At 37.2% G+C, this 16,063-nt stretch overlaps 1 protein-coding gene and 1 pseudogene across 5 annotated transcripts in view; one reads left to right on the forward strand and one right to left on the reverse strand.

The window, feature by feature from the left end:
• The window catches only part of DIS3L2 (DIS3 like 3'-5' exoribonuclease 2), a 526,830-nt gene that overhangs the window by 160,798 nt on the left and 349,969 nt on the right, over positions 1 to 16,063 (forward strand). The gene's annotated exons all lie outside the window — the stretch shown is intronic.
• On the reverse strand, positions 7,883 to 9,617 carry LOC143676860 (polypyrimidine tract-binding protein 3 pseudogene; annotated as a pseudogene).

Here is a 16,063-nt window from a genome sequence, read left to right on the forward strand (position 1 = left end):
CTAAGTATTATAGTATAAGTATCTGTTTCTCTTTTCAGTGTTTTTAGTATTTGCCTCATATATTTTGGAGCACTCTTGCTCAGTGTATAAATATTTATGATTGTTATGTCTTCTTATTGAATTGTTCCTTTTGTTGATACACAGTGTCCTTCTTTTTCTCTTTTAATTATTTTACGTTTGAGGTCTAATTTGTTGGATATTAGTATAGCTACTCCTGCTCTTTTCTAATTTTTATTTGCATTAAATATCTTTTCCCAGCCTTTCACTTTCAACCTGTATTTATCCTTGGGTCTAAAATGCATCTCCTGTCGACAACATATAGATGGGTCCTGTTTTTTAATCTATTCTCCCAGTCTTTCTCTTTTGATTGGGGAGTTTAATCCATTAACATTTAGTATTATTACTATAAGGGCACTACTTTCTTCTACCATTTTGCCTTTTGGATTTTATGTATCATATCTAATTTTTCTTCGTTTTTTCCTTTACTGATAGTCATCATTTCTGCATTATTCTCCACACTTCTGTTTTCTTTTCCCATTTGTCTCTAGTGCTCCCTTTTGTATTTCTTGCAGAGCCAGTCTCTTGGCCAGTAATTCTCTCATTGATTTTTTTGTCTGAAAATGTTTTAATTTCCCCCTCACTTTTAAAGAACAGTTTTGCTGGATATAGAATTTTTGGTTGATGGTTTTTCTCTTTTAGTATCTCAAATATATCATACCATTGTCTTCTCGCCTCTATGGTTTCTGCTGAGAAATCTACATATGGTCTTATTGGGCTTCCCTTATATGTGATGGATTGCTTTTCCCTTGTTGCTTCCAGAATTCTCTCTTTCTCTTTGATACCTGGCATTCTGATTTGTAAGTGTCTTGGAGTATATCTATTTGGCTGTCTTCTATTTGGGGTATGCTGCACTTCTTTGGTCTGTAATTTTAAATCTCTCATAAGAGTTGGGAAATTTTCAGTTATAATTTCCTCCATTAGTCTTTCTCTTTCTTTTCCCTTCTCTTCTCTTTCTGGGACACCCATAACACATATATTCATGGGCTTCATGTTGTCATTCAATTCCCTGTGTCCCTGCTCATATTTTTCCATTCTTTTCCCTGTCTTTTCTTTTGCTTGTCAAATTCTAGATGTCCCATCCTCCAGTTCACTAATCCTTTCTTCTGCCTCTTGAAATCTAACATTGTAAGTTTGCATTTTTTTTTTTATCTCTTCTACTGTGCCTTTCATTCCCATAAGGTCTGGATTTGTTTTTTTCACACTTTCGATTTCTTTGTTTTGTTCACCCATTCTTTATATCCTCCGTCAATTCATTGATTTGACTTCTGATGAGATTTTTTATGTCTGTTCGAACATCCTGAATTAATTGTTTCAACTCCTGTATCTCATTTGAATTGTTGGTTTGTTCCTTTGACTGGGCCATATCTTCAGTTTTTGTACTATGATTCGTTATTTTTTGCTGGCCTCTAGACATTTAATTTCCTTAATTAGTTTATTCTGGAGATTGTTTTCACTTTTTTACCTAGGATTTTCTTGTTGTGTGGTTTTGTTGTTTACCTGTTCTTTGACATTCAGTTCAGCTTATTCTAGTCCTCTAGCTTAGGTTTTATTTAATAGATCAGAAATTTTCAGTTCTTGTTTTCTTGTTTTTTGTCTTGTCTGTATGGTGCCTTTTTTTTTGTTCCATAGGAGGGTTCACTTAGGTATGTTAGACTCCAGTCAGATTTTCCCAGACCAGAGTGGCCTCCTCTCAGGAGGAAAGAGTCACCTGCATCAGTTGTCCCTGAGGATGAGACTCAGCAGGTTGACAGACTTTCCTATAAAGCCTCTGGACTCCATTTTTTTTCCTGTCCTTCCCAGTATGTGGCACTTGTCTGCCTGTGGGTCCCACCAGCATAAAGTGATGTGGTGCCTTTAACTTCAGCAGACTCGCCCTGCTGGGGCTGTGGTTGAGGCAGAGGAGAGGTTGTAGGCTGGCTTTAGTTGCTTCAGTTTTCCAGACCTTGATGTCTGAATTCCTTGAGGGAGGGATTCCACCTGAAGTGGGCCCTGCCCATCTCCTGGGAAGGCACAGTTTGCAGGGAATTAACCTCCTTTCACCTGACCAGCCTCTTTGTCTCTTAGACAACTTAATTCCACCCTTGCCGGGGGCATTTGGAGCCTGAGAAGCCTTGCAGTTATATCCAAAGAGCAGTCAAGCCGTAGAAACATAGCCTTAAAAAAGAAAAGAAAAAAAAAAATCCTTTTCAGAGCAGGACCCCCTTTCCTCAGTTTTTCCAATCAATAGCTTAAGTTGATACATTGCTCTTTGTATCTCCAAGTCCTCTGTGCCCCCTCCTTTCCTTTAGGGCTCAGATGTTTTCAAGTATTTTGTGCTATCTGATCCAAAAAACTTCTTTTTTTTTTCCTTTTTCTTTTTCTTTTTCTGTCAGCCCTGCCCCCTCTGGGGCCAGGAGAAAACCAGCAGCCTCAGCTTTTACTGGAGGTTCAGCTGAGCTGGGGACCTATTTTTAGCTGTTAGAATTTGTTAATTAATTCTGCGATTGGAGCTTGGTTGCAGTAACCCCCTTGCTGCTAGTCAAGTTTCTTTCCTTTCCCCTCTGGGAACCAGCCTGTGGGGGAGGGGCCCAGCCCTCAGGCTTGGGAAACTCAGGATTTTAGGTGGGATCACACCTGGCTCAGCTTGTCCAGACTGGTGTATGCTCTGTGTCTGGACACTGATGTGGCCCCAGCAGTTGTTCTGTACTGTTCCTGGCTGTTTACTAGCTGTTCTGAGGGACAAACTAAATTCTACACCTCACTAAGCAGCCATCTTGGTGTCCCTTACTTTTTTGATTTTCTGAACTCAAGAGTCTGGGCTAGGGCCTCTTCCTTATTCTTTTCAGTAATGGACTTTTCATAACCCCCCCTAGTTTCATTCCCTAACGATCTTTCAAGCTGTGCTCCTGGGTTCTACTATAGGTACCCTCTGCATCCAGCAGGCAAGGATTACTGCCTGAGGAAGAAAGGGGTTGACTGTTTCCTCCTAGCCCACCACCCCATCACTGCATAACCCTGTTTTACCTTCTCCAAGGAGACAGTAGGTAGATTACATATTTATGTAATTAATATTAAACTAACTGTAGAGTTTATCTGACATAAAATATGTGTGTGTGTGCGTGCACACATGCTCACATGTGTTAGGGGAGTTCAAGTAAATGAAAACGAATAAATATCATGTTATTTCTTTATTAAAAATGTTTTTATTGATAAATGTTCACACACATACATTCCATATATGGTGTACAATCAGTGGCTCACAATGTCATCACATAGTTGTGTATTCATCACCATTATCAATTTTCAGAACATTTGTATCACTCCAGAATAAGATATAAAAAGGAAAAAAAAAGCTTATACATACCGTAATCCTTACCTCTCCCTTTCATTGTCCACTACTGTTTCCATTTTCCTAATTTATTTCACCCCTTGTCCCCACTATATTTATTTATTTTTTATACATATATTTTACTATTCTGTCCATACCCTGGATAAAAGGAGCATCAGACACAAGGTTTTCATAATCACACAGCCACATTGTAAAAGTTATTTCTTTATGCAGTCGTCTTAAAAAATTAAGTCTACTGGAACACAGCTCAACAGTTTCAGTTACTTTCCTCCAGCCACTCCAGTACACCATAAACTAAAAAGGGGTATCTATATAATACAAAAGAATAGCCTCCAGGATAACCTCTTGACTCTGTGTAAAACTTTGTTTTGTCTTAGCCACTGAAACTTTATTTTGTCTCATTTCTCTCTTCCTCTTTGGTCAAGAAGGCTTTCTCTGTCCCTTGATACTGGGTCCCAGCTCATCCCGGGGTTTTGGTCCCATGTTGCCAGAGAGATTTATACCCCCTAGGAGTCATGTCCCATGTAGTGGGGGTAGGGGGGGGCAGGGCAGTGAGTTCACCTGCTGTATTGGCTTAGAGAGAGAGAGAGCCCACATCTGAGGAACAAAAGAGGTTCTCTGAGGGTGACTCAGGCCTAATTTTAAGTAGGCTTAGCCTGTGCTTTGCAGGAATGTTTCATTGGGGCGAACCCCAAGATTGATTTGGTTGTCCCCACTGCTTGCAAGAATATCAGAAATTCTCTAGTTGGGGAATTGAACATTTCCTCCTTTTTCTCTGTTCTCCCAAGGGGGCTTTGTAAATACTTTTTATTCACTGCCCAGATTACTCTGGGATATATCTGGGCATCACACTAACCTGGGGAGCCCAGCAAAATCTCACACCCTATTCAAGATTCCATTTACTTATGGTGTTCAACAAAACTGACCTTAGAAGTTAAATTAGGAAATGCACTACCCAAAATACAGATTTTGTGCCAAATAAACATCTCTCCCTTTATATCACACAGAGGTTGGTTTTAAAATATAGACCATATCATCCTTTACCCTGTGTTCTGATTTGCCTTAGTCCTATCCAGAGCAGCTTCATTTCTGTCTCTACTTGAACTCTGATCACTTTTTCAACTTTTTTAAAGAGTTCATGTATGGGGAGCTACTAATTTTCTTAGCTTCAGATCTCTACCTCTGAGTCTCAGGTGTCACATCAATAGCTGAAGTTTCTGGGTAGGTTTTACAAACAGCTCAGTATCTTAGAATTTAGAAATAACAGTTATAACTCCTGAATATGTATGACTGTTGTAAGAGCTTACAATCTAGGACCGTTTATGTTCTTGACTTCAGTTCACCGAGTTTTTATATTATAGGTAGTCCATATAATTTAGGCATAATATTTGCCTTTGTGTTCCTGCCATTTCATTCAACATACAGTTCTTAAGCTTCATGCTTAAGAACATACACCTAGTTTCATGTTGATGCTCAGTAGTCCATGGTATGTATACACCATAGTTCCCCCTTCTATTCCTCAGTCATTGTGCCCTAAGGCTACTTCCATTTTTTGTGGATCTTGAACACTGCCACCATAAACACCAATGTGCCAATGTCCATTCATGTCTTCATGCTCAATTCCTCCAAGTATATACTGAGCAACGTGGTTTTAGGATCATATGGCAACCCCAGCCTCCTATGGAACCACTACCACCCTGACCTCCAAGTGTCTGCACCTCTCAGTTTCCCTACTGAGAATGAATACTGCATCTCTTTCTCCACATTTTCTCTAGTACTTATTTCTCTCTGTTCACTTATTTTAATAGTTTATTCACATATCATACAAACCAACCTAACTGTGCAGATGTGCCTTTGCCACCCTAATTTATATGAAGACATTTCCTTTTTTTCCACAAAGAATCCCATGCCTCCTGCCTGTTGACATTTAGTTTTCCCATGCCTTTGTTACATTCAGTGGAAGCATTTTATAATGTTACTGTTGACTATAGACCCTAGCTTGCATTTTTTGTACATTTTTCCGTATACCATCTCTTTTCAACACCCTTCAATGTTGACAATCATTTGCTTTCCTTTATGCAGAATAGTTTTTTATTTGTACATTTAATCATCTTTGTCCACTGTAGGCATTCCTAAATTATGTCGTCTCAGTCTTTATTCTCTACCTTCCTTCTGGTTTCAAACGTGCCCCCAGCCCTTCTCCCTCAATCGTACGCACATTCAGCTTCATTCATTGTACTTATATTATTGTGCTACAATCAGGTAGTATTGTGCTATCCATTTCTGAATTTTTACAATCAATCCTGTTGCACAGTCTGTATTCCCTTAGCACCAATTGCCTGATCTCTTCCCTATTTCTGTCTCCTATTAACCTGTGTTCTTAACTTCAATTCTCAAAGTTCACTCATTAATGTTAGTTCACATTAGTGAGACCATGCAGTATTTGTCCTTCTATTTCTGGCTAATTTCACTCAGCATAGTGTTATCAAGGTTCATCCATATTGTTATGTGTTTCTTGACTTGATTCCATCTTACAATTGCATAATACTCCATCGTATGTGTATACCACAGCTTGTTTAGCCACTCATCCATTGATGGGCATTTGGGCTTTTTCCATCTCTTGGTAATTGCAAATAATGGTGCTATAAACATTGGCATGCAAAAGTCTGTTTGTGTCCTTGCCCTCAAGTCCTCTGAATAAATATCTAGTAATGGTATTGTTGGGTCATTTGGTAATTCTGTACATCTTCCTGAGGAACTGCCAAACTCCCTTACACAGTGGTCATACCATTTTACATTCCCACCAACAGTGTATAAGTGTGCCTCTTTCTTCACATCCTCTCCAGCACTTGTTGTTTTCTTTTCTTTTCTTTTTTTTATTGGCCATTCTAGTGTGTGTCAGATGATTGCTCATTGTATTTTTGGTTTACATTTCCCAGATCATCTTTTCATGTGCCTTTTAGCTGTTTTGTATTTCCTCCTTTGAGCAATGGCTGTTCATGTCTTTTGCCCATTTTTAAATTAGGTTGTCTTTTTGTTGTTGAGTTGAGGATCTCTTTATATATTTTGGATTCTAAACCGTTATCTGATGTGTGGTTTCCAAATATTGTCTCCCATTGTATAGGCTGCCTTTTTACTTTCTTGACAAAGTTCTTTGATGCACAAAAGTGTTTAATTTTGAGGAGTTCCTGTTTACCTACTTCTTTTTTCAATGCTTGTGCTTTAGGTGTAAAGTCTAGGAAGCCACCCTCTATTACAAGATTTATAAGATATTTCCCTCCATTTTCTTCTAAAATTTTTAATGGTGTTAGTTGTAATGTTTAAGTATTTGCTCCATTTTGTATTAATTTTTGTGTAGGGTGTGAGATATGGATCCTCTTTCATTCTTTTGCATATGGATCTCCAGTTCTCCAAGCACCATTTATTGAAGAGATTGCTCTGTCTGAGGTGGGTTGACTTTGACTGCCTTATCAAAGATCAGTTGTCCATAGATAAGAGGGTGTATTTCTGAACACTCTATTTGATTCCATTGGTCAGTATATCTGTTTTTATGCCAGTACCATGCTTTCTTGACCACTGTAGCTGCATGATATGCTTTAAAGTCACGTATTGTGAGTCCTCCCACTTCATTTTTCTTTCTCAAGATATTTTTAGCTATTTGGGGCACCCTTCCATTCCAAATAAATTTGGTTATTGGTTTTTCTGTTTCTGAAAAGTAAGTTTTTGGGATTTTAATTGGTATGCCTTTCCATTTATTTAGATCTTCCATGATTTCTTTTATCAATTTCTTGTAATTTTCTGTGTAAGATCTTTTGTATCCTTAGTTAAATTTATTCTTAAATATCTGGTTCTTTTGGTTGCTATCATAAATGGAATTTTTTCTTGATTTCCTCCTCAGATTTTCATTACTAGTGTATAGAAACACTACTGATTTTGGGGTGTCATTTGCATTTCTTAAACTCTTTCAGAAGCTGCAGTTGATGTGTTTATTTCATTATCAGTACTCCTCAGTTCATCTCTTCCTAATTTTCACTGTCTATTTTTATTAGTAGGGTTTATATGATGCACACTCTTCCCTGTTCATGGAACAAGACTGAGAATGAATAAAGTTCTGTATAACTCAGTGATTTGATTCCTCACTAATGTATTTCTGTCCTGTTCTCCAGAGACTAGACTAAATCTCCAAGGTAGAAATAATCCTACTTGCAGTGTGCACTCAGAATAATAAGTGCAGTCAGCTGCTTCACCCTCTCAGGTCTGTGGAGGAAACCAGAGGAATTTTTTAAGTCCTCAGTTAACCAGGTCAATAATATATCAATTTACTCAGGCCCCCTCCTTCTTTCTCCTTACTATCGATCAACCTGAACCTGTTCCTTCAGTACCAGGTCCTTTACTCTCCTTGTTCTTTCCTTATAGAGTCTTTTTGTTTTGTTTTTTAATTTTGTATTGAAATTTATTTTCATAGAAACTGTAGTGTTCATTCATAGTTTACATTCATAATTTGATCACCTGCTGGCAGGGGAAAAAAATGGAAAAAGAATACCCCTTGATTTTTGGAATATACTTGAATATCAAAATCAGCAAGCATTTAATAATCATTTTTGTGAAAGGTGCAGAATTGTTCTTGAGCTGTTTCAGGCTATGTCTGAAGGTTTTACTGAACTCATGGTCCAATCTCAGGAGAAAAGTCAGATTGTGGATTTTGAGATGGAAACTCAGGTGGTGATTTTCTCCAGGGAAAGTATAGTGAAGGAGTCTTGGATTTCTTCTTTCATGCATCTCGATTTCTTTCTGAAAAAATTTAAAAACCTTCACTAGACATCCAGTGTCTGTGAAGTGGTTCTTTAGATTATCCAGTTTAACAGAAAAGGGGATGTTGGAAAGATGATGGTGGCTGATGGTGTAAAGATATTCAGGAAGAGTTTTTAGAACCAGGCTTTATGAAGCAAGGCAAAGGACTGTTGCTGAACTCCTTGGTCAGAACTTGGTCGTCTTGTCCTTCTTGAGGAAACTGAAAGTTTTGATGCTTGGACAGTGTAGCACAAAGCACTTTTTTCCATAAATTTTCTGACCACTCAGATGATTTATTACTAGTTGAGCTTGATTTGCCTCTGTCATCTCAACCAAGGCATTTTCTTTCTTATTAAACAGTCTTGATACACACACTGTAGAATAAAAAGTTCATGTGACTTGATAAGATCAGGAATGAGATTGGTGATGAGGAGAACAGAATTTCCTGGCATCCCACTGGCCCCAGGAATGACCATCCTTCCAGTGACAGCAGAGAAGGTGATTGTGAGAGGACCAAGATCTCCAAGAACAGCTGGACTGAAAGACATGTAGCTTCAGGAAATCCAGTGGCTGGGGCAAACCCAGCATTCCCTGCATAGGGTGAGGAAATGATACTGGGTGCACCAAAAGCAGCAGCCATTGGAGTTCAAGGGATGGTTTGCCATCACTAGGAGGATGGTCTAAGCAAATGAGTCTCTACTTTTGTCATTATTATATTTCACATTAAGGCTGGTGATTTTGGAGATGTCAGTGAACAGAGTACAGCATGCAATATTGAGATTCTGTCCATCTAGAGCCATTTTGACATAATTTACATTCATTATTGTCAGCATACTGAAGCAAATCTTGAAACTGATTATTCTTTATAAAGTTCTTCCAAACAAAAGCCAAATTAAAAAAATATCTGATGAGAAATTTCCAGAATAACATGGTAAAAGAGGTTTTTGATAATTATTCAGAGCACAGGGCTTCGTGCAGGCAAAACTGTGATTCATTTGTAGGAGCTCCTATAAGAGCCAGGCTTCCTGACTGGACGGCAGTGATGGCCTTCAATACAGCTTGGATTATGGCTTGATTAGGCAAATTATCAGTCTTGATTCTCTATGATTGGAACACTGAATTTAAACAGGCTTGCTTCAAATGTGAGAAGTAACAGGGAGTATAATATGGTATAATATGGTAACAGCAGCTTCCTCAAGCCATTTCTAAGAAAGTCTGGGTTTTTCCTTTCAACAACAAAAGATTGCTTACTTTGCAAAATTATAGATCTAATTATATGATTTATGCTTTTGGTGACATTACTTGGAATTTGGGAAAGATGTAAAACAAGGGAAGGGAAACAGGGAGACCTAGCTCTTTTACATTTTTTGTTATTTTTATTTTGGTAAAGTCTATCTTCTCTACTTTTTTTTCCATTTAATGAATACAACATTCCCATATACCCACTATTGTTGACACTTTGCATTAATGTGATATAATTAATGAAAGAATACTAAAATAGTACTATTAATTATAGTCCATAGTTTACAATAGGTGTGTTTTCCCATATACCACTCTATTATAAACACTTTGTGTTAGTGTCGTGCATTTGTTTGAATTCATTAAAGAACATTCTTATACTTGTTCTATTAACTCTGTTTGTGCACAGTATGGTTCAGTTATACAGTCCCATGTTTTATCTTCTTTCTCTCCAGTAATATAATATGACCCAAAACTTCCCAGTATAACCAACCACATTTGCATACATTATTCAGTACTCTTAAATACACTCATAATAATTTGCTATCACTACCATCCACTTACAAAACTTTACAATTAACGTAGAGAAAATGTACAAATTAAGCATCAGCTCCCCATTCTCTACCACCAATCTGGCCCCTATTAACATATATTCTAGAGTCTAACTTTGTGAATATGATTATTATAATTAGTTCATATCATTGATATCATATAATTGTCCTTTTGTGCCTGGCTTAACTCACTCTGCATAATGGCATCAATGTTGCTGCATATATCAGGACATTATTCCTTTATACAGCTGAATAATATTCTATTGTGTGTATATAACACATTTGTTTATCCATTCTTCAGTTGATACTTGGGTTGCTTCTAACTTTTGGAAATCGTGAATGATGACATTATGAACATCAGTGTGCAAATTTTTGAGTCCTTACTTTCAAATCTCCTGGATATATATCTAGTAGAGGGATTGTTGGGTCATATGGTAGTTCTATATTTAGCTTCCTGAGGAACTGTCTAACTATGTTAGACAGCGGTAGCCCCCATGTTATTATTGCTACCAGCAATGAATGAGTGTTTTTAGTCACATCCCCTTCAACACTTATTTTTCAATTTTATTGAGATGTATTCACATACCACATAAACTATGAGAAGTATACAATCACTGGCTCAAAATATCACATAGTTGTGCATACATCCCCATGATTGATTTTAGAACATTTTCATTACTCCAGAACAGAAATAAGAATAAAAAATGAAACCCAGATCTTCCCATACACATGATCCCCCCATTGTTGTCCCAATGATGAGTGAATATTAAAAACATTACTGTTAACTATAGTCCATAGTTTGCAATAGCTGTTTTTTCCCATTATGCTGCTATTATTTTTTTCCTTACATTTGTGCTGGTTCATTTAAGAATTTACATACATATCTTTAAACAGCCACTTTCAAACACATTCACCTTTGCTACTGTTACTTATAATCCCAATATTGAGCTAAATCACTTCTATCCATTTCCAAACATTTAAGTTAAACATCAACAATTCTGTACATATTCAGTAACCACTCCCCCTTCTCTAGCTTCTACTTTAGGTACCATCTATTCTACATTTTAAGACTCTGAATTTGCATATTCTAGTTAGTTCATATTAGTGAAATCATACAATGTCTGGCTTAATTCATTCAGCCGTAGGGCTCCAAGGTTCATCCATGTTGTCATGTACTTCAGGACCTCATTCCTTCTTACTACTGCATAATATTCCATTGTATGTATGTACAACCACATTTTGTTTATTTGCTCATCTCTTGATGGAGTCTTGGACTGTTTCCATCTTTTAGCAGTTATGAACAGTGTTGCATGAACATCAGTGTACAACTATCTGTTCATGTCCCTGCTTTCAGAACTTCTGGGTATATACTGAGTAGCAGAATTGCTGGGTAATAAGACAACTCAGTAGTTTTCTGAGGAACCACCAAACTGTCTTCCACAGCAGCTGTACCATTTACATTCCCACCAGCATTGAGTAAGTGTCCTGTTTCTTCACATATTCTCCAACATTGTAGTTTCCTGTTTGTTTAATAGTGGCTGTTCTTGTAGGTGTGAGATATGTCATTGTGGTTTTGATTTACATTTCCCTAATAGCTAATGAAAATGATCATCTTTTCATGTACTTTTCAAACTTGTATTTCCTCTTTGGAAAAATGTCTACTTCTATCTTTTGCTCATTTTATAATTGGGTGTTTTGACCTTTTGTTGTTGAGTTATAGAATTTCTTCAGAACCCTTATCAGATATATAGATTCAAAACATATGGATTCAAAAGAGACAGTTGGCTCCCTTTTCATGTTTTGACAAATCTTTTGAAGCACAGAGTGTTCAGTCTTTGGGGAGTTCCCATTTATCAGTTTTTTCTTTCAGTGCTTATGCTATCAGTGTAAGGTTTAAGAAGTTGCCTCCTATCACTAAATCTTGAAGATATTTCCCTACATTTATTTCTAGATCTCTTATGGTGCCTGCTCTTATGTATAGGTATTTGATTGACTTTGAGTTAACTTTTTTATAGGGTATGAGGTAGATCTTCTTTCATAACGTTTAGCAGTGTTTTTTAGTTTTCTGTTACAGGTCATTTATATACTTGGTTAAGTTTGTTCCTAGATACTTTGTTCCTTTAGTTGCTATTGTGGACGGGATTTTTAAATTAATTGTCTCCTTGGTTAGGTCATTGTTAGTGTATAGAAACAGTATACACTATTCATTTCTGTGCACTAATCTTGTATCCCACCACTTTGCTGAATAAGTTTATTAGCTTGATTTGTTTATTGCTTATTAGAATGGTAGATGAGCCTTTCCAATTCTGTTAGATTTCTGTTGGGAACTGTTTCATATGATATATCATCAGGACAACTACTGTGGACTTTGTTTCAAAGATGACATTCATATGGATTCTTCCTGTATAGGTTTTCTTAAGTGAGCTACAGTAATACTGATTACTAAAGGCAGTACAGTATTGATTACAAACAAGGTCTCTTCAGTATGTGAATTCTCTCCTGTGTTTAAAGGTTAAAACAATGGCTGAAATCTCTTCCATATTCTAAACATATAGTGTGAGTTCTCTCATTCCATCCAAGGTAAGAATACTGACTGTGGGTTTCCCCACATTGATGGCATTTATACGTTTCCTGTCAAGTTTGTATAATTTCATATTGTCTAAGGTTAAAAAAAATTTTAGTGTTCCTACAGAGATGACATCCTTATGGCTTCTCTCTAATGTGCAATCTCATTTTGCCTAAGGGGAGATATATGAATGAAAGCTTCCTCACATAGATGACACTCATGGGGTTTCCTTATAGAGCATTTTATATCTCTTTGTAGATGTGCATTTTTCTGTGAAAGAAGGGTTTATAGCTTTCAGCAGGTTCTCAGAGGGATATCTTAATTTTTGAAATCATGAACAGCTGTACTAGACTTCCAAACTTTTTCAAGAATAGCCCAACAGAAGAAAGGCTCTTACTTTATAGAAACAAGGAAAATTGGTTCTTACCTACATTCCCTTGTGTATGAAATCTTTTCTGAAAGCTCTCTTGCATCTTAATAGTTTTTTTATATTCATTTTCTCATTTTTCTACTCATTCATCCATCTGTTTTTCAGAATTTTATTGTGCACCTAGGTTGTACAAGTTTTTGTGGAATATACAAAGATGAGTAAAGTATAATTGGTAAACATAGAGTCTTAACAGATAAATAATTTATGTAGATAACACTAAAATAGTGAAGAAAGTGATAAGTACCTGAGAAAAGGCATAGATAAATTGATTTGGGTCTTTGAAAAGGGAGAAATTACCCTTGGCTAGGGCAGGTAGGGATAGGGAGGGACTGGAGAAATTTTGTGGTAGATTCTGGATTACAAAAAATCTAAGCCTGGAGTAGAACTTGAGATAAGGATAGATTTTAGATATGTTAAAATATTAGATGCAGTGTACCATCTTCACTTTTTTTTTTTTTTTTTGCATGGGCAGGCACCGGAAATTGAACCCGGGTCTCTGGCATGGGAGGCGAGAATTCTGCCATTGAGTCACCATCACACCACCCTTCACTTTTTAATTTATTTTTAACTACTGTGTGCCAGGCCTAGCTCTTGTATCCCACTGAACCAGCAGCAGGACTCACCCTGAAAGAAAAAGTAAGACCCAGCTGGGGTGCCTCAAGTCACCTTGCAACAGTGCTTGTTGTGTTTCTGAAGAAAGAGGCACTCAACACCAGGGTGATCGGTCCAAAGTATTTATTAGGAGAGCTAACTTACAGAGAACTGCAGCTGCCTCATAGTGGACAGTGAGACTGACGTATATTTACACCCATGGCAACCACTCCACAGATTACAAATGATTGGGGGACAAAAGTGGCTAAATGCCCAGGACTTACATGCAAGTCTTGGGAAAACATCTTAGTATGTGTCCTTTTCTCAAAGTGAGATACACACAGGGCAGGCAGCATTCAAAGTTGGAGCAGTCAAAACTCAGCTTGCTTCCAAGGAGTTAACAGAATGGATGTCCAAAATGGGGGTACGGGTCGGGGTAGGGCAGGAGTAAGGTCAGTCCTCGGTCAAGTAGGAGATGCTGTATGTATAACACACTAGCCAGGGTCACTTCCCTACAGTAGAGCAAGGAAGATACACTCTGAACAAGTCATTTCCTAATTAATTGCCATAGTCATTCATTTAGCATATATGTGAGTGGCTACTAAATTCTCAACTTTAGAATATAGCAGTGAGTAAAATAGATAGCCTTTGGGCTCATGAAATCTATATTCTAGTTAAGGAGATAGAAAATAAGTATATAATATATTGTCAGGTAGTAGTAAATGCAGTGATGAAAAATAAAGCAGGGTAAGGAAATAGAGAAATGGCAATGAAGTGGGCTATTTTAGTTAATGTGCTCAGGGAAAGCCACTCTGAGGAGAGAATATTTGTGCACAGACCTAAACAAAATGAGACAATGAACCCTATGGATAGCTGGAGAAAGAGTTTTCCAGGTATAAGAATGGTTTAAGTGTTAAGGCCCTAAGGTGGAAGCAGTTTTAGTACTTTAGGAAGAGCAAGATTTCTAGGACTGTAGTGTCATATGCAAATAAGAAGTGGTAGAAAATGAGAATGGAAGACTAGATATGGGCCAGATGAAAGGAGGTTGGGAAGTTACTGGTAGAATGCCACAATCTGACTTATATTTTTAAAGTATTGTTCTACCTGCTTTGGTCTGACATGGAAATTCAGACACTAGTTATTGCAGTAGTTCATCAGAGATAAGGGCCACCCCAATTAGAGTAGTAACAGTGAAGGTGGCGAGGAGATACATTTTAAAAGAAGGGCCAATGGGCTTTTCTGATGAATCGGATATGGGAAATGAAAGAAGAGAGAAATTAAGGGTGATGTGCGTTTGGGGCCTGAGCAACCAAATGAATGGGGGGACTGTTTGCCTCTGGGGGAGAAGTGTGTTGTTTGGGTGGAGGTGGGAGGGTAGTTGATTAAGGGTTTTCTTGTTTGAGGTGGTTATCTGACATGCAAATGAAATTGTCAGGCAGGCAATTGGATATGAGTCTGGAATTCAAGGAAGAGATTGGGGCTAGGTATTTAATTTGGTGAATTGATATCATATAGAGAGTTATTTAAAGCCATGAGACTGGAGAGTTAGTGTAGATGGTTCCAACATTCATTTGTACTTTAGAATATCTTTAGGAGTTAGGGATTATTTTTTAACATAATAACAATGACATCCATTATCCAATATTCAAATTTCCCTTATTCTTTCTATTTTGCTGTTGCTTCTTTTTTAAAATGCAGTTGGTTAATTAGAATCAGGATCCAAACAAAACACATATATTGTATTTGTTTGATATGTGACAACTATTTTAATCTATAGGTTCACACCCATCCCACCCTTTTTTATCCTTGGGATTTATTTGCGACAAAACTGGGTTATTTGTCCTGTAGAATTCCCCACATTCTAAACACTATGGGGTTTTAAAATTTGTCCCTCTGTTTTGGATCAGATTTAGGTTCAATTTTAGGGGATTACAAAAAAAAGCACTTCATAGGTGGTAGTGAGTACTTTCTATTGTAGTACATCAGGATACACTTTGGTTCTTTCTTTTTATGACACTCATTGATCAGTGGATTCAGGTATTGTTACCTCCCCCCATCAGCTTATATCCTATTGGTTTTAGCGACCGTTGGTGATCATTTCCTGAATCCATTAGTTCGATAGGGATGGCACAATAGTGATATTAAAATTCTTTCATTTCTTCTTAATTTAACTAGCTGAAATTCTTCTGTCAAGAAGTTTATGTCATCATTTGTTTGGTTAGCCTAAGGTACAGTTTGTACAGGATACATACTTAGAATTCTCTAAGGTTGACCAGTGATTTTTTTTCTTATCATTATGAGCATGTGGATCTTAACATACTTGATGTGTTTCAATTTATTGCAGCTTTTAATTTTATGTTCATATTTCTCATTTTTGGCTGAGAGCCCCTTCACAATGATTCCTGGATAGCTTCCTTACTTTTCTGGTATGACAGGATGTTCTGGGTTCATCTTGTCAATTTTCTGTTCCAGACTTGAACTATTTCTTCAAGGAACCCCACAACTAC

This window comes from Tamandua tetradactyla, chromosome 3 (genome assembly GCF_023851605.1).
Source record: "Tamandua tetradactyla isolate mTamTet1 chromosome 3, mTamTet1.pri, whole genome shotgun sequence".
Classification (NCBI taxonomy): Eukaryota; Metazoa; Chordata; class Mammalia; order Pilosa; family Myrmecophagidae; genus Tamandua; species Tamandua tetradactyla.